The sequence below is a fragment of the Scyliorhinus torazame genome, chromosome 12, assembly GCF_047496885.1.
Source record: "Scyliorhinus torazame isolate Kashiwa2021f chromosome 12, sScyTor2.1, whole genome shotgun sequence".
Taxonomy (NCBI): domain Eukaryota; kingdom Metazoa; phylum Chordata; class Chondrichthyes; order Carcharhiniformes; family Scyliorhinidae; genus Scyliorhinus; species Scyliorhinus torazame.
In genome coordinates, this window is record NC_092718.1 from 7,416,819 (window position 1) to 7,435,635 (window position 18,817).

An 18,817-nucleotide genomic window follows, 5' to 3' on the forward strand; every position below is an offset into this window, starting at 1 on the left:
GATGCTCCACCCCTCTGTGATGTTCCACCCCTCAGCAATGCCCCACCCCCTGTGATGCCCCACCCCCCTGTGATACCCCACCCCTCTGCTATTGCCCCACCCCTCCGCAATGACCCACCTGTCCGTGATGCTCCGCCCCTCTGTGATGCTCCACCACTCTGCGATGCCCCACCCCTCTGTGATGCCCCACCCCTCTGTGATGCTCCACCCCTCCATGATGCCCCACCCCTCTGTGATGCCCCACCCCTCTACGATGCTCCACCCCTCTGCAATGCCCCACCCCTCTGTGATGCCCCACCCCTCTGCAATGCTCCACCCCTCCACAATGCTCCTCCCTCCGCAATGCCCTACCCCTCCACGATGCTCCTCCCTCTGCAAAGACCCACCCCTCCGTGATGCTCCACCCCTCTGTGATGCTCCACCTCTCCATGATGCCCCACCCCTCTGCGATGCTCCTCCCCTCTGCTATGCACCACCCCTCTGCGATGCCCCACCCCTCTGTGATGCCCCACCCCTCTGCGATGCTCCTCCCTCCTGCGCTGCCCCACCCCCCTGCGATGCTCCACTCCTCCATGATGCCCCACCCCCCGCGATGCTCCACTCCTCCATGATGCCCCACCCCTCTGCGATGCTCCACCCCTCTGTGAGGCTCCACACCTCTGTGATGCCCCACCCCCCCTGTGATGCCCCACCCTTCTGTGATGCCCCACCCCTCCTGTGATGCCCCACCCCCCTGTGATGCCCTATCCCCCTTTGATGCCCCATCCCTCCGCTATTGCCCCACCCCTCCGCAAAGACCCACTCCTCCGCAAGGCCCCTCCCCCCTGTGATGCCCCACCCCGCTGCAATGACCCACCCCTCCGTGATGCTCCACCCCTCTCTGATGCTCCACCTCTCCACGATACTCCACCCGTCCGCAATACCCCACCCCTCTGCGATGCTCCTCCCCTCTGTGATGCCCCACACCTCTGCGATGATCCACCCCTCCACGATACTCCACCCCTCTGAATTGCTCCACCCTCTGCGATGCTCTACCCCTCTGCGATGCCCCACCCCCTGCGATGCACCACCCCTCCATGAGGCTCCTCCCTCCGAAAAGCCCCACCCCTCTTTGATGCTCCATCCCTCTGTGATGCTCCATCCCTCAGCAATGCACCACCCCCTGTGATGCCCCACCCCCCTGTGATACCCCACCCCTCTGCTATTGCCCCACCCCTCCGCAATGACCCACCTGTCTGTGATGCTCCACCCCTCTGTGATGCTCCACCACTCTGCGATGCCCCACCCCTCTGTGATGCCCCACCCCTCTGCGATGCTCCACCCCTCTGCGATGCCCCACCCCACTGCGATGCCCCACCCCTCTGTGATGCCCCACCCCTCTGTGATGCCCCACCCCTCTGTGATGCTCCACTCCTCTGCGATGCCCCACCCCTCTGTGATGCTCCACCCCTCTGCAATGCTCCACTCCTCCACAATGCTCCTCCCTCCGCAATGCCCTACCCCTCCACGATGCTCCTCCCTCTGCAAAGCCCCACCCCTCCGTGATGCTCCACCCCTCTGTGATGCTCCACCTCTCCATGATGCCCCACCCCTCTGCGATGCTCCTCCCCTCTGCTATGCACCACCCCTCTGCGATGCCCCACCCCTCTGTGATGCCCCACCCCTCGGCGATGCTCCACCCCTCTGCGATGCCGCACCCCTCTGTGATGCCCCACCCCTCTGCAATGCTCCACCCCTCCACAATGCTCCTCCCTCCGCAATGCCCTACCCCTCCACGATGCTCCTCCCTCTGCAAAGCCCCACCCCTCTGTGATGCCCCACCCCTCCACGATGCTCCCCCCTCCTGCGCTGCCCCACCCCCTGCAATGCTCCACTCCTCCATGATGCCCCACCCCTCTGCGATGCTCCACCCCTCTGTGAGGCACCACCCCCCCTGTGATGCTCCTCCCCTCCATGATGCCCCACCCCCTTGCAATGCTCCACCCCTCTGTGAGGCTCCACCCCTCTGTGATGCCCCACCCCCCTGTGATGCCCTACCCCCTTTGATGCCCCATCCCTCCGCTAATGCCCCACCCCTCCACAAAGACCCACCCCTCCGCAATGCCCCACCCCCCCTGTGATGCCCCACCCCTCCGCAATGACCCACCCCTCTGTGATGCTCCACCCATCTCTGATGCTGCACCTCTCCACGATGCTCCACCCGTTCGCAATGCCCCACCCCTCTGCGATGTTCCTCCCCTCTGTGATGCCCCACCCCTCTGCGATGATCCACCCCTCCACGATACTCCACCCCTCTGCAATGCCCCACCCCTCTGCGATGCTCCACCCCTCTGCATTGCTCCACCCTCTGCGATGCCCCACCCCTCTGTGATGCCCCACCCCTCTGTGATGCCCCACCCCTCTGCAATGCTCCACCCCTCCACAATGCACCTCCCTCCGCAATGCCCTACCCCTACACGATGCTCCTCCCTCTGCAAAGCCCCACCCCTCCATGATGCTCCACCCCTCTGCGATGCTCCACCGCTCCACGATGCCCCACCCCTCTGCGATGCTCCTCCCTCTGCTGTGCACCACCCCTCTGCGATGCCCCACCCCTCTGTGATGCCCCACCCCTCTGCGATGCTCCACCCCTCTGCGATGCCCCACCCCTCTGTGATGCCCCACCCCTCTGCAATGCTCCACCCCTCCACAATGCCTCTCCCTCCGCAATGCCCTACCCCTCGACGATGCTCCTCCCTCTGCAAAGCCCCACCCCTCCGTGATGCTCCACCCCTCTGTGATGCTCCACCTCTCCACGATGCCCCACCCCTCTGCGATGCTCCTCCCCTCTGCTATGCACCACCCCTCTGCGATGCCCCAAACCCCTGTGATGCCCCACCCCTCCGCTATTGCCCCACCCCTCCGTGGTGCTCCACCCCTCTGTGATGCTCCACCCCTCCGCGATGCTCCAGGCGGCTGCGATGCCCCACCCCTCTGCGAAATCCACCCTTCCGCGATGCTCCACCACTCTGCGATGCACCACCCCTCTGCGATGCACCACCCCTCTGCGATGCTCCACCCTTCCGCGATGCTCCACCCCTCTGCGATGCTCCACCCCTGTGCGATGCACCAGCCCTCTGCGATGCCCCACCCCTCTGCGATGCACCACCCCTCTGCGATGCTCCACCCTTCCGCGATGCTCCACCCCTCTGCGATGCTCCACCCCTCTGCGATGCACCATCCCTCTGCGATGGAGTGACCAAGAAGGTAGATGAGGGTAGTGCAGTAGACGTTGTCTACATGGACTTTAGCAAAGCCTTTGACAAGGTACCGCATGGTAGGTTGTTGCAGAAGGTTAAAGCTCACGGGATCCAGGGTGAGGTTGCCAATTGGATTCCACCCCTCCGCTATTGCCCCACCCCTCCGTGGTGCTCCACCCCTCTGTGATGCTCCACCCCTCCGCGATGCTCCAGGCGGCTGCGATGCCCCACCCCTCTGCGAAATCCACCCTTCCGCGATGCTCCACCACTCTGCGATGCACCACCCCTCTGCGATGCACCACCCCTCTGCGATGCTCCACCCTTCCGCGATGCTCCACCCCTCTGCGATGCTCCACCCCTGTGCGATGCACCAGCCCTCTGCGATGCACCACCCCTCTGCGATGCACCACCCTTCCGCGATGCTCCACCACTCTGCGATGCACCACCCCTCTGCGATGCACCACCCCTCTGCGATGCTCCACCCTTCCGCGATGCTCCACCCCTCTGCGATGCTCCACCCCTCTGCGATGCACCATCCCTCTGCGATGGAGTGACCAAGAAGGTAGATGAGGGTAGTGCAGTAGACGTTGTCTACATGGACTTTAGCAAAGCCTTTGACAAGGTACCGCATGGTAGGTTGTTGCAGAAGGTTAAAGCTCACGGGATCCAGGGTGAGGTTGCCAATTGGATTCAAAATTAGCTGGACGACAGAAGGCAGAGGGTGGTTGTAGAGGGTTGTTTTTCAAACTGGAGGCCTGTGACCAGTGGTGTGCCTCAGGGATCGGTGCTGGGTCCACTGTTATTTGTGATTTATATTAATAATTTGGATGAGAATTTAGGAGGCATGGTTAGTAAGTTTGCAGATGACACCAAGATTGGTGGCATAGTGGATAGTGAAGAAGGTTATCTAGGATTGCAACGGGATCTTGATCAATTAGGCCAGTGGGCCGACGAATGGCAGATGGAGTTTAATTTAGATAAATGTGAGGTGATGCATTTTGGCAGATCGAATCAGGCCAGGACCTACTCAGTTAATGGTATGGCGTTGGGGAGAGTTATAGAACAAAGAGATCTAGGAGTACAGGTTCATAGCTCCTTGAAGGTGGAGTCGCAGGTGGACAGGGTGGTGAAGAAGGCATTCGGCATGCTTGGTTTCATTGGTCAGAACATTGAATATAGGAGTTGGGACGTCTTGTTGAAGTTGTACAGGACATTGGTACGGCCACACTTGGAATACTGTGTGCAGTTCTGGTCACCCTATTATAGAAAGGATATTATTAAACTAGAAAGAGTGCAGAAAAGATTTACTAGGATGTTGCCGGGACTTGATGGTTTGAGTTATAAGGAGAGGCTGGATAGACTGGGACTTTTTTCCCTGGAGCGTAGGAGGCTTAGGGGTGATCTTATAGAGGTCTATAAAATAATGAGGGGCATAGATAAGGTAGATAGTCAACATCTTTTCCCAAAGGTAGGGGAGTCTAAAACTAGAGGGCATAGGTTTAAGGTGAGAGGGGAGAGATTCAGAAGGGCCCAGAGGGGCAATTTCTTCACTCAGAGGGTAGTGAGTGTCTGGAATGGGCTGCCAGAGGTAGTAGTAGAAGCGGGTACAATTGTGTCTTTCAAAAAGCATTTAGATGGTTACATGGGTAAGATGGGTATAGAGGGTTATGGGCCAAGTGCGGGCAACTGGGACTAGCTTAATGGTAAAAAACTGGGCGGCATGGACTGGTTGGGCCGAAGGGCCTGTTTCCATGCTGTAAACTTCTATGATTCTATGATTCTATGATGCACCACCCCTCCGCGATGCTCCACCCGAAGTTCAGCGACTCCCCCTCCTGTCTTTTGGCGCTCACGCCTATTATGGGCTGCCTTATCCTAGGGGTAACAGAAAGGACAGAGTGAGATGCTGGGAGGTGGGTTCTATTGGGGGTTTATAGCTGGTGGCATGTGTGTGCAAGGCTCCTGGGCAAAGAGGATTCGCTGGTGTTGGGGTCTGGTGGAGGGTGGGACGCGAGGGACATCACCCGACCAAGCGACATAGATTCCAATTATCTTGGAAATTCAAGATCCCCCCCCACCACCACCACAGCTCTTGCCAACTCTCAGATTTCCTCCGACAGGGAAGGCTGTGGCCATAGGGAGACAACGCAGAACAAACGGGGCTTACGGATTCACGCAATTGAAAATTTTGGAATAGGTGTGTCCCTGTTAGTTGGAATTTTGCCAAGAAGCCCTCCCAACTGGCAAACCGTCCAAAACCTTCCCAATTTTCTTTGTCTATCCTGTTGAACTCCCTCTGGGTCGACAGGGTCCTTATTCACTGGAATTTAGAAGAACGAGAGGGGATCTCATTGAAATGTGCAAAATACTGACAGGGCTGGACAGACAGGGCTCCGGGATGTTTACCTCTGGCTGAGGGGGGGGGGTCTAGAACAAGGGGTCACCATCTGAGGAGACGGGTTGGCCATTTAGGACTGAGATGAGGAGAGATGAGGGGCAGCACGGTAGCATTGTGAATAGCACAATTGCTTCACAGCTCAGGGTCCCAGGTTCAATTCCGGCTTGGGTCACTGTCTGTGCGGAGTCTGCACATCCTCCCCGTGTGTGCGTGGGTTTCCTCCGGGTGCTCCGGTTTCCTCCCACAGTCCAAAGATGTGCAGGTTAGGTGGATTGGCCATGATAAATTGCCCTTAGTGTCCAAAATTGCCCTTAGTGTTGGGTGGGGTTGCTGGGTTATGGGGATGGGGTGGCGGTGTTGACCTTGGGGAGGGTGCTCTTTCCAAGAGTCGGTGCAGACACGATGGGCTGAATGGCCTCCTTCTGCACTGTAAACTCTATGATGTCTTCACTCTGAGATAGTGAACCTGTGGAATTCGCTGCCATTGAAAGGCTATGGAGGCCGAGATACTGAACACACACCTGCTTAGGGCTGGTTTAGCACAGGGCTAAATCGCTGGCTTTGAAAGCAGACCAAGGCAGGCCAGCAGCATGGTTCAATTCCCGTACCAGCCCCCCCCGAACAGGCGCCAGAATGTGGCGACTAGGGGCTTTTAACAGTAACTTCATTTGAAGCCTACTTGTGACAATAAGTGATTTTCATTTCATTTCATTTTCTAATCCCTATTCTTCTATCAGGTCACCCCTCAGGGTTCTCTTTCCTGAAGAAAAGAACTCCAACATGTTGAGCCTGTCTTAATAGTTGTACCTTCTCGGATCTCCTGGGAACACAGTAGGGGATGGTTTAGCACACTGGGCTAAATTGCTGGCTTTTAAAGCAGACCAAGGCAGGCCAGCAGCACGGTTCACAATCCCCGTACCAGCCTCCCCGAACAGGCGCCAGAATGTGGCGACTAGGGGCTTTTCACAGTAACTTCATTTGAAGCCTACTTGTGACAATAAGCGATTTTCATTTCATTTCAGTAATTTCTCCTGCACCTTCTCCGATGCCTGTGTCCCAGTCAACCGATGCCACCATCTTAAATTCTAAACATATTTTGTTCTTATTTATTCACAAATTCGTTTAGAAAAAGCACTGAGAATCCACAGTGAATGGGTCTATATTTTAACAACAGGGAGCCTTGAAAGCATCTGCTGCTGAAGGTAACATTTTGTCTTCTGTTCTGTCTCTCAGCATGGTCCAAAGGTTGCTCTTGTTAATTGGGTGGCAAATGCAGGATTTGAATCCACCCTGGGCTGACCATTAATGCCTCTAATTAATCTTCTTTGAACACGGCCAGTTGACTCTTGCTATTGTGCGATAGGTCCCGAGAGTTGGACACTTGCTGACTTCAGTGTGAACATATATTTTGCTTTTTAACCTGTTGGGGGGGTGTGATTTGATAAGAGCACAGTGAGGGCAAAGGGGCATCACCGTATCACAGACTTGTTACGGAGCCGGAGAAGGAGGCCACTCGACTCTACATGTCTGCACTGGCTCCCCAAGCGAGCATATGGCTTCGTGCCATTCCCTGCCCCATGTTCCTATCTGGAACCTCAGTGAACAGCCTCCATCTCCCATCCTCTGTAAACCTGTAATCATCCATAACTCTGCTGCTTGTATCTTAACTCAATGCGAATCTCTATCACCCATCACCACTTTGCTGACTGACTCACACTGACAACTGGTCTAGCAATGCTCAGTTTAGAAATTCTCATCTCCAATCCTTCCCTGGCCAGCCCATTCCCACCGCTGAAACGTCTTGCAGCCGTACAAGACTTTGGGATCTTTGCGCTCCTCCAATTCTGGCCTCTTGTGCACCCCCAATTTTAAATCACGCCACCACTGGCGTCCATGCCTTCAGCTGCCTAAACACGAATCTCGGGAATTCCTTCCCCAAACCTCTCCGCCTCTCCGTCCTCCGTTGAGGCTCCCTAAAGACTATCTACCAGAACAGTGTTTTTGAATTCTTCCTGTGTGGCTCCATATAAAAAAAACGTCAAAAGTGTTTTTCACTGACATTACTCCTGTCCTTAGGATAGTTCACAGCGCTAAATAAATGCAAATTGCTGTTGTAATATTACAGACTGTCGTTATTCATGCGTATTCCTTATTCTACACACAATTCATCGGAATCTTTCAATTAAATTGGATCGCACCAGGTATTCATTGAAAGTACCTGGATGAGCACTTTGCACATCATAGCATTCAAGGCTATGGGCCAACTGCTGGCAAATGGCATTAGGTCGGCAGGTCAGGTGTTTTACATGCGTTGGTGCAGACTCGATGGGCTGAATGGTCTCTTCCGCACTGTATTATTCTATGTTACTCATAGAGTCCCGACAGTGCAGAAGGAAGCCATTCGGCCCATCGAGTCTGCACCGGCCCTTGCTCAGATCGAGCACCCAACCGAGGCCCAATCCTATCCCCATAACCCCACCTAACCTTTTGGACAATATTAGCTTGGCCAATCCACCCAACCTGCACATCTTTGGACTGCGGGAGGAAACCGGAGCACCCGGAGGAAACCCACGGGGAGAAAGTGCAAATTCCAGACAGGCAGTCACCCAAGGCCAGAATGGAACCCAGGTCCCTGGCGCTGTGAGGCAGCAGTGCTAACCACTGTGCTACCGGGCAACCCTTTTTATGTTTTTTTTTCTTAGGCCCTCAAAATGGGTGATTATCAGACAGAGGAAGAGTAGGGGTAGGCAGTGCAGGGGTCCCCTACGGTCATCTCCCTCCAAAACAGGTTTACCGCTTTGGATACTGTTGAGGGAGATGGCTCACCAGGGGAAGGCGGCAGCAGCCAGGTTCATGGCACCGTGGCTGGCTCTGCTGCACAGGAGCATAGGAAAAAGAGTGGTAGAGCTATAGTGATAGGGGACTCAATTGTAAGGGGATTAAATAGGTGTTTCTGTGGACGCAAACGAGACTCCAGGATGATAAGTTGCCTCCTGCGTGCAAAGGTCCTGGATGTCTTGGAGTGGCTGCAGGACATTATGGGGGTGGTGGTGGAGGGTGAACAGCCAGCTGTCGTGGTGCACATAGGCACCAACGATATAGGTAAAAAACGGGACGAGGTTCCTGCAAGCTAAATTTAGAGAGTTAGGAGTTAAATTCAAAAGTAGGACCTCAAAGGTAGTAATCTCAGGATTGCTACCAGTGCCATGTGCGAGTCTTAGTAGGAATGACAGGATAGACAGGATGAATGCGTGGCTTGAGAGATGGTGCAAGAGGGATTCAGAGTTTTGGGATATTGGAACCGGTTCTGCGGAAGGTGGGACCATTACAAATCGGACGATCTGCACTTGGGCAGGACTGGAACTGATGTCCTAGGGGGGGGGTATTTGCTAACACTGTTGGGGAGGGTTTAAACTAATGTGGCAGGGGGATGGGAACCGATGCAGGAAGTCAGAGAGAATTAAAGTGGGGACAGAAACAAAGGCAGGGAGGGTAAAAGTGAAAGGCAGAGAAACCAAAGTCAAAAATCAAAAAGTGGCCACAGTACAGAGACTGTGGAAAAGTCAGTGAATGGGTCCAGTAAGGCTCAGAGAAATAAAACACAGGGAGAGTGTACAAAACATCACCGGACAGATGGTCTGAGAAAGCAGGGCAGCGAGCAAGGGAAGTCTAGATTAAACTGCATTCATTTCAATGCAAGAGGCCTGGCGGGCAGGGCGGATGAACTCAGGGCATGGGTAGGTACATTGGATTGGCATATTGTTCACGGCAGTACAAAGAGAGGATATATCCGAGGGTTCGCACACTGAGTCTATATGGGTAGAACTGAAAAATAAGACGGGAGAGATCACTTTGATAGGACTGTACTACAGGGCCCCAAATAGTCAGCAGGAAATTGAGGAGCAAATATGTAAGGGGATTACAGACAGCTGCAAGAAAAATAGGGTGGTAATAGTTGGGGACTTTAACTTTCCCAACATTAACTGGGACAGCCATAACATTAGGGGCTTGGATGGAGAGATATTTGGAGGAATTTCTCATTCAGTATGTGGATGGCCCAACTGGAGAGGGGGCAAAACTTGACCTCCTTTTGGGAAATAAGGATGGGCAGGTGACAGAAGTGTTAGTGAGGGATCACTTTGGGACCAGTGACCATAATTCCATTAGTTTTAAGATAGCTATGGAGAATGATAGGTCAGGCCCAAAAGTTAAAGTTCGAAATTGGGGCAAGGCCGATTTTGATGGTATTAGACAGGAACTCGCAAAAGCTGATTGGGGGAGTCTGTTGGCAGCACAGGGACGGCTGGTAAGTGGGAGGCTTTCAAAAGTGTGTTAACCAGGATTCAGGGTTAGCACATTCCTTTTAGAGTGAAAGGCAAGGCAGGTAGAAGTAGGGAAATCTGGATGACTCAGGATATTGAGGCCCTACCCGGCTAGCTCAGTCAGTAGAGCATGGGACTCTTAATCCCAGGGTCGTGAGTTCGAGCCCCACGTTGGTCGCTTCAATTTCTTTAATCTCAGAACATTGAGCTGAGCTGTTTGTGAGTGGCACGGTAGCACAGTGGTTAGCACCATGGCTTCACAGGACCAGGGTCCCGGGTTCGATTCCCTGCTTGGGTCACTGTCTGTGTGGAGTCTGCACTTTCTCCCCGTGTCTGCGTGGATTTCCTCTGGATGCTGCACTTTCCTCCTATAAGTCCTGAAAGACGTGCCGTGAGGTCATGTGGACCTTCTGAATTCTCCCTCAGTGTACCCGAACAGGCGACGGAATGTGGCGACTCGGGGCTTTGCTCAGTAATTTCATTGCAGTGTTAATGTAAGCCTACTTATGACTGCAGACATGGGGAGAACGTGCAGACTCCATGCAGACAATGACCCAAGATGAGGGCAGTGCAATCTACGTTGTCTGCATGGTCTTTAGCAAGGCTTTTGACGAGGTACCGCATGATAGGTTGTTGCAAAAGGTTAAATCTCACGGCATCCAGAATGAGGTAGCCAATTGGATACAAAATTGGCTTGACAACAGAAGACAAAGGGTGGTTGTAGAGGGTTATTTTTCAAACTGGAGGCCTGTGACCAGCAGTGTGCCTCAGGGATCAGTGCTGGGTCCACTGTTATTTGTTGTTTATATTACTGATTTGGATGAGAATTTAGGAGGCATGGCTAGTAAGTTTGCAGATGACAACAAGATTGGTGGCGTAGTGGACAGTGAAGAAGGTTATCTAGGATTGCAACGAGATCTTGAGCAATTGGGCGAGTCGGTCGATGAATGGCAGGTGGAGTTTAATTTAGATAAATTTGAGGTGATGCAATTTGGCAGATCGAATCGGGCCAGGACCTACTCAGTTAATGGTAGGGAGTCGGAGAGAGTTACAGAACAAAGAGATCTAGGGGTACAGGTTCATAGCTCCTTGACAGTGGAGTCACAGGTGGACAGGGTGGTGAAGAAGGCATTCAGCATGCTAGGTTTTATTGGTCAGAACATTGAATACAGGAGTTGGGACGTCTTGCTGAAGTTGTACAAGACATTAGTAAAGCCACACGTGGAATACTGTGTACAGTTCTGGTCACCCTATTATAGGAAGGATATTGTTAAACTAGAAAGTACAGAAGAGATTTATGAGGATGCTACCAGGACTAGTTGGTCTGAGCTGTAAGGAGAGGCTGGATAAACTGGGACTTTTTCCCCTGGAGCATAGGAGGCTTAGGGGTGATCTTATAGAGGTCTATAAAATAATGAGAGGCGTAGATAAGTTAGATAGTCAACATCTTTTTCAAAAGGTAGAGGAGTCTAGAACTAGAGGGCAGAGGTTTAAGGTGAGAGGGGAGAGATACAAAAGAGACCAGAGGGGCAATTTTTTCACACACACGGTGGTGAGTGTCTGGAATGAGGTGCCAGAGGCAGTGGTAGAGGCGGGTACAATTTTATCTTTTAAAAAGCATTTAGACAGATATATGGGAAAGCTGGGTATAGAGGAATATAGGCCAAATGCGGGCAAGTGGGACTAGCTTAGTGTTAAAAACTGGGCAGCATGGACAAGTTGTGTGGAAGGGCCTGTTTCCATGCTGTAAACCTCTGCGACTCTATCTAATCCCTCACCAGGATTGTGAACTTTGGCCGTGCACCCAGAGTACTTGGGCTGGATTCTCCCAAACTGGGACTATGTCCCCACGCCGGTATAAAAACCTGTAAAAAAGATGAGCCGATTCACTGACCAGCAGGGGGCGAGCTGGGACCCAGAGTGATTCTCGCAGCTCTAGCTGCGGATACGGGCCCCCGCACGTCCGGTTTTGAGACCTCGCATGCACACGGTGGCGGCCTCCAGAGGCTGTGCCGGGCGCCGTGGGGGACTCGGACCGTGGAGGCAGATGAAAATGTAGACCCTCCCGAGCGCCCGAAGATCCGATCATGCGGGTCCCCCGGTAGCCTATATGCCCCCCCCCCCCCCGTGTCATCCCCTCGCCTCCCACCAGGGCGGCCATGGACTGAGTCTGCAACCGCCACGCGAGCTTCCCGGACGGCGATAGGTAGTTAGAACCATGCCGTCGGGAACTCGGCCAGTTGGGAGCGCTGGGCGGGCCGCTGGCAATGGCCCTCCAGCCGCGTCCGTGAGCACGCCGATTCTCGCGTCCCGGAGAATGGCCGGATCGGGCCCGATTTCAGTGTGAAATTGGGTTCTCCGCTCCTGCGCCGAACGTGATTTCGGCGCGGGCTGCGTAGAATCCAGCCTCCTATATTTAATCAATAAAATACTTTTTACATTAAAAGTGCTGCTATGTTCAGGTACAATTAGGCAGCTGAGTAAATGCATGTTTATACATTACACAACAATACAGCTCCTTTGCGAAAGCTGGAATGAGGGTATTACACCAATCAACGGGAACAATGTGATAATTGGGCAATATTTCACTCTCGGAGGGAACTCTGGCCAATGGGCTGATCCAGTCAATGCCATTCAACAAGAGCATGGCATCTTTCACTTTGACCGAGTTCCAGCCCTGCCTTGGCACAGTGGGCTAAGCAGCTGGCTTGTAATGCAGAACAAGGCCAGCAGGGCGGGTTCAATTCCCGTACCGGCCTCCCCGAACAGGCGCCGGAATGTGGCGACGAGGGGCTTTTCACAGTAACTTCATTGAAGCCTACTGGTGACAATAAGCGATTATTGTTATTATTTTCACATGAACGTAACTGACAAGTCTGGTGGAAATATGAGCGTTCAATCTTCGTTGTATTTATCTGAAAGTCTTGAAATCAGGTACTTTGCTGATATTGTGTACATCTGCATTCAGATATATTCTCTTTATTTTAATTGAAAAATTCAAGTTGATGATTCTCAAACACAAATGCCGCTTCAAAGGAACAGCTCATTTTGAGCTGCTTCATTTGACTTGCATCTGGGAATCTGCGCTCCAGTTAATCGGGATGTCTCCATAGTGACTCCCTGACTAGGCAATTCACAGATAATAGACTGTCATCAAGGAGACAGATTGTATTTTTACAAAGCTCAGCTCAAGTGTAAACCATTTATTATGCTCATCAAAAAATATAGCTCTCTATTTATTCAATGTTGCTTGCTGTAAGGATAGCCTTTCAATGAACCTGTGATGCAGGAATCAAAGGTGGAGGCTGGTTAGCTAGATAGAGCGATGCACAGATGGGCTGATGTCCAATGAGAAACACCACATAGATGTAAAACTACAGCACACAGAAGGAAAGACAACACGAACAGACAGACACTGGATTAATTCCCTGTGACAAAGAAAGATAAACTCCATGTTTATATTGCCTTTCACAATCCCAGACCTATCTCAAGGAGTTTTACAGCGAATGAAGTCATTTCAAAGTGCCATCTCTGTTGTAATGCAGGAAATTGGGCAGCCGATTTGGACACAGAAAGATTCCGCAAATATCAATCTGCCGAAGATCGTTGTCCGCCTTTTAATGATTTTGGGTGAGTGATAAATATTGCCCAGGAGATCAGGGAGAACTTGACCCCGGAGGGCAACCTGCCCCACATGACTACTTCTCCAGGTCACCTCCTCCACTCCACGCAGGCATGAGAGTGACCCAACCCACCCCCACCGCAAGTGAGCCGAGGACCCCCCCTTTCAGCCCCCCTGCCTTACAGCTGCTTCCTCCCCTCAGGTCCCACACCTTCACGCACCCTAACCCGCCATGCACCCACTTCAGACCGCCCGCCGAATCCCCCTTCAATTGCCCCCCTTTCATGGCCATGACACCTCTCAGGCCGCACCCCTTGACACCGTCCCCTGGCACTGCCCCTTGCAGGGCCTGGTTGACACTACAAGGGTGTCAGGGCGTCGGTTTCCCGGTCCCTTATCACTCAGGGACTCCAATGACCTTCAAGCCCCCGGTGTGATCATCACGCCTGGTTATGGAAGCCACTCGATTCCCACTGGCTTCCTGCTGCTCCTTCTGGGAGCGGTGAATCCTGAGAGCCGGACGTTTCCGGCTTCGAATGGGATGAGCGTATTTAAACGAGTTTAAAATCTCCTTTAAATGCGAGAGTCTCGGACGGCACAGTGGCGCAGTGGTTAGCACTGCTGCCCCACGGCGCCGAGGTCCCAGGTTCGATCCCGACTCTGGGTTACTGTCTGTGTGGAGTTTGCACATTCTCCCCGTGTCTGCGTGGGTTTCGCCCCCACAACCCAAAGATGTGCAGGGTAGGTTGTTATGGGCCAGGGTTTAGAGAACCCCAAAGTGTATCATGGAGTTCACCTGACCCACAACTTTTAATAGATTGTGGTATGGGGAGCACACGGCCCACTCTCCCTGCAAAACAGATATACCGCTTTGGATACTGTTGAGGGAGATGGCTCACCAGGGGAAGGCAGCAGCAGCCAGGTTCATGGCACCGTGGCTGGCTCTGCTGCGCAGCTGGGCAGGAAGAAGAATGGCAGGGCTATAGTGATAGGGGACTCAATTGTAAGGGGAATAGACAGGCGGTTCTGCGGACGAAATCGAGACTCCAGGATGGTATGTTGCCTCCCTGGTGCAAGGGTCAAGGATGTCTCGGAGCGGCTGCAGGACATTCTGGGGGGGGGGAGGGTGAACAGCCAGCTGTCGTGGTGCACATAGGCACCAACGATATAGGTAAAAAATGGGACGAGGTCCTACAAGCTGAATTTAGGGAGCTAGGAGTTAAACTAAAAAGTAGGACCTCAAAGGTAGTAATCTCAGGATTGCTACCAGTGCCACGAGCTAGTCAGAGTAGGAATGTCAGGATAGAGAGGATGAATACGTGGCTCGAGAGATGGTGCAAGAGGGAGGGATTCAAATTCCTGGGACATTGGAACCGATTCTGGGGGAGGTGGGACCAGTACAAACCGGACGGTCTGCACCTGGGCAGGACTGGAACCGATGTCCTAGAGGGGGTGTTTGCTAGAGCTGTTGGGGAGAGTTTAAACTAATGTGGCAGGGGGATGGGAACCGATGCAGGAAGTTGGAAGGTAGTAAAACAGGGACAGAAATAAAAGGCAGTAAGGGGGAAAGTGTAAGGCAGAGAAGCCATAGTCAAAAATCAAAAAGGGCGACAGTACAAGGTACAGTGACTGAGGGGAGCTCAGTGAACAGGACCAGGAATACTAAAAGAAATAAAATGGGAAGTGAAAACATTAATGGTAAGCGACGCGGCAGGTTGTTACATGAAGATGTGGGTTCGACGACAAGGAAAATTAGGAGAAAGGTTAAGAGGAAATATAACTTAGGAGAGGTTACTGATCGAGGTGTTAAGATTAAGAACAGAGATAAAAAAGCCAACATAAGTGTACTTTACCTGAATGCTCGTAGTATTCGGAATAAGGTAAATGAGTTGATGGCGCAAATCATCGTGAATGACTATGATTTAGTGGCCATTACTGAAACATGATTAAAGGATGGTCACGACTGGGAGTTAAATATCCGAGGGTATCAAACTTTTCGGAAGGACAGAGTGGATGGTAAGGGAGGTGGTGTAGCTCTGTTATTTAAGGATGACATCTGGGCAACAGTAAGGGATGACATCGGTGCTATGGAGGATAAGGTTGAATCCATTTGGGTGGAAATCAGGAATAGTAAGGCGAAAAAGTCACTGATAGGAGTAATCTATAGGCCACCAAATAGTAACATTATGGTGGGGCAGGCAATAAACAAAGAAATAACAGATGCATGTAGAAATGGTACAGCAGTTATCATGTTGATTGGTTTAACCAGGTCGGTCAAGGCAGCCTTGAGGAGGAGTTTATAGAATGTATCCGCGATAGTTTCCTCGAACAGTATGTAATGGAACCTACGAGGGAACAAGCGGTCCTAGATCTGGTCCTGTGTAATGAGACAGGATTGATTCAGGATCTCATAGTTAGGGATCCTCTCGGAAGGAGCGATCACAATATGGTGGAATTTAAAATACAGATGGAGGGTGAGAAGGTAAAATCAAGCACTAGTGTTTTGTGCTTAAACAAAGGAGATTACAATGGGATGAGAGAAGAACTAGCTAAGGTAGACTGGGAGCAAAGACTTTATGGTGAAACAGTTGAGGAACACTGGAGAACCTTCCAAGTGATTTTTCACAGTGCCCAGCAAAGGTTTATACCAACAAAAAGGAAGGACGGTAAAAAGAGGGAAAATCGACCGTGGATATCTAAGGAAATAAGGGAGAGTATCAAATTGAAGGAAAAAACATACAAAGTAGCAAAGATCAGTGGGAGACTAGAGGACTGGGAAATCTTTAGGGGGCAACAGAAAGCTACTAAAAAAGCTACAAAGAAGAGTAAGATAGATTATGAGAGTAAACTTGCTCAGAATATAAAAACAGATAGTAAAAGTTTCTACAAATACATAAAACAAAAAAGAGTGGCTAAGGTAAATATTGGTCCTTTAGAGGATGAGAAGGGAGATTTAATAATGGGAGATGAGGAAATGTCTGAGGAACTGAACAGGTTTTTTGGGTCGGTCTTCACAGTGGAATACACAAATAACATGCCAGTGACTGATGGAAATGAGGCTATGACAGGTGAGGACCTTGAGAGGATTGATATCACCAAGGAGGTAGTGATGGGCAAGCTAATGGGGTTAAAGGTAGACAAGTCTCCTGGCTCTGATGGAATGCATCCCAGAGTGCTAAAAGAGATGGCTAGGGAAATTGCAAATGCACTAGTGATAATTTACCAAAATTCACTAGACTCTGGGGTGGTCCCGGCGGATTGGAAATTAGCAAACGTGACACCACTGTTTAAAAAAGGAGGTAGGCAGAAAGTGGGTAATTATAGGCCAGTGAGCTTAACTTCGGTAGTAGGGAAGATGCTGGAACCTATCATCAAGGAAGAAATAGCGAGGCATCTGGATGGAAATTGTCCCATTGGACAGACGCAGCATGGGTTCATAAAGGGCAGGTCGTGCCGAACTAATTTAGTGGAATTTTTTGAGGACATTAACAGTGCGGTAGATAACGGGGAGCCAATGGATGTGGTATATCTGGATTTCCAGAAAGCCTTTGACAAGGTGCCACACAAAAGGTTGTTGCATAAGATAAAGATGCATGGCATTAAGGGGAAAGTAGGAGCATGGATAGAGGATTGGTTAATTAATAGAAAGCAAAGAGTGGGGATTAATGGGTGTTTCTCTGGTTGGCAATCAGTAGCTAGTGGTGTCCCTCAGGGATCAGTGTTGGGCCCACAACTGTTCACAATTTACATTAGATGATTTGGAGTTGGGGAGCAAGGGCAATGTGTCCAAGTTTGCAGACGACACTAAGATAAGTGGTAAAGCAAAAAGTGCAGAGGATACTGGAAGTCTACAGAGGGATTTGGACAGGCTAAGTGAATGGGCTAGGGTCTGGCAGATGGAATACAATGTTGACAAATGTGAGGTTATCCATTTTGGTAAGAATAACGGCAAAAGGGATTATTATTTAAATGATAAAAAATTAAAACATGCTGCTGTGCAGAGAGATCTGGGTGTGCTAGTGCATGAGTCGCAGAAAGTTGGTTTTCAGGTGCAACAGGTGATTAAGAAGGCAAATGGAATTTTGTCCTTCATTGCTAGAGGGATGGAGTTTAAGACTAGGGAGGTTATGCTGCAATTGTATAAGGTGTTAGTGAGGCCACACCTGGAGTATTGTGTTCAGTTTTGGTCTCCTTACTTGAGAAAGGACGTACTGGCACTGGAGGGTGTGCAGAGGAGATTCACTAGGTTAATCCCAGAGCTGAAGGGGTTGGATTACGAGGAGAGGTTGAGTAGACTGGGACTGTACTCGTTGGAATTTAGAAGGATGAGGGGGGATCTTATAGAAACATATAAGATTATGAAGGGAATAGATAGGATAGATGCGGGCAGGTTGTTTCCACTGGCGGGTGAAAGCAGAACTAGGGGGCATAGCCTCAAAATAAGGGGAAGTAGATTTAGGACTGAGTTTAGGAGGAACTTCTTCACCCAAAGGGTTGTGAATCTATGGAATTCCTTGCCCAGTGAAGCAGTAGAGGCTCCTTCATTAAATGTTTTTAAGATAAAGATAGATAGTTTTTTGAAGAATAAAGGGATTAAGGGTTATGGTGTTCGGGCCGGAAAGTGGAGCTGAGTCCACAAAAGATCAGCCATGATCTCATTGAATGGCGGAGCAGGCTCGAGGGGCCAGATGGCCTACTCCTGCTCCTAGTTCTTATGTTCTTATGTTCTTATAGTTCTACAGGTGTGGCACAGCAGAAATGGAAAAGTATTTTTTAAAGCAAAACGTTTATTCGATGAACTCAAGTTAACCTTTTAATATACAGTGAACATCTTAGCAACCATCAATTCAAATACAACCGCAAAAAGTACAACACAAAGTAATCCTTGAAGCTTTCCTTTTAACATCCATAAGACTTAAAACACCTTTTACCAGAAGCACATCAGGTTTAAGTCACTACTGTTATTAGTTTTAAATCACCAGGATCGATTTACATTCCTTAGATTACAGAGAGAGATTCATACACCTTCTGGCTGTGACCCAGCTCTGAAAACGAAACTAAAACACACCCTGCAGCAAACAGCCTAAAACGAAAGTAAAAAGCTGACAGACAGCCCAGCTCCACCCACTCTCTGACATCACTGCAGTAATAAACACCCATTTCTTAAAGGTACACTCATTACAGATACTTATACACACACCCATTTATAAACACCCATTTCTTAAAGGTACTTTCA

General features: G+C 50.9%; 1 non-coding gene across 1 annotated transcript; it reads left to right on the forward strand.

Moving 5' to 3' along the window:
• Positions 1–10,058: 10,058 nt before the first annotated feature.
• trnak-cuu (transfer RNA lysine (anticodon CUU)) lies at positions 10,059–10,137 on the forward strand. The gene has a single exon. It is a non-coding gene; the product is annotated as a tRNA-Lys (tRNA).
• The last annotated feature ends 8,680 nt before the right edge of the window (positions 10,138–18,817 follow it).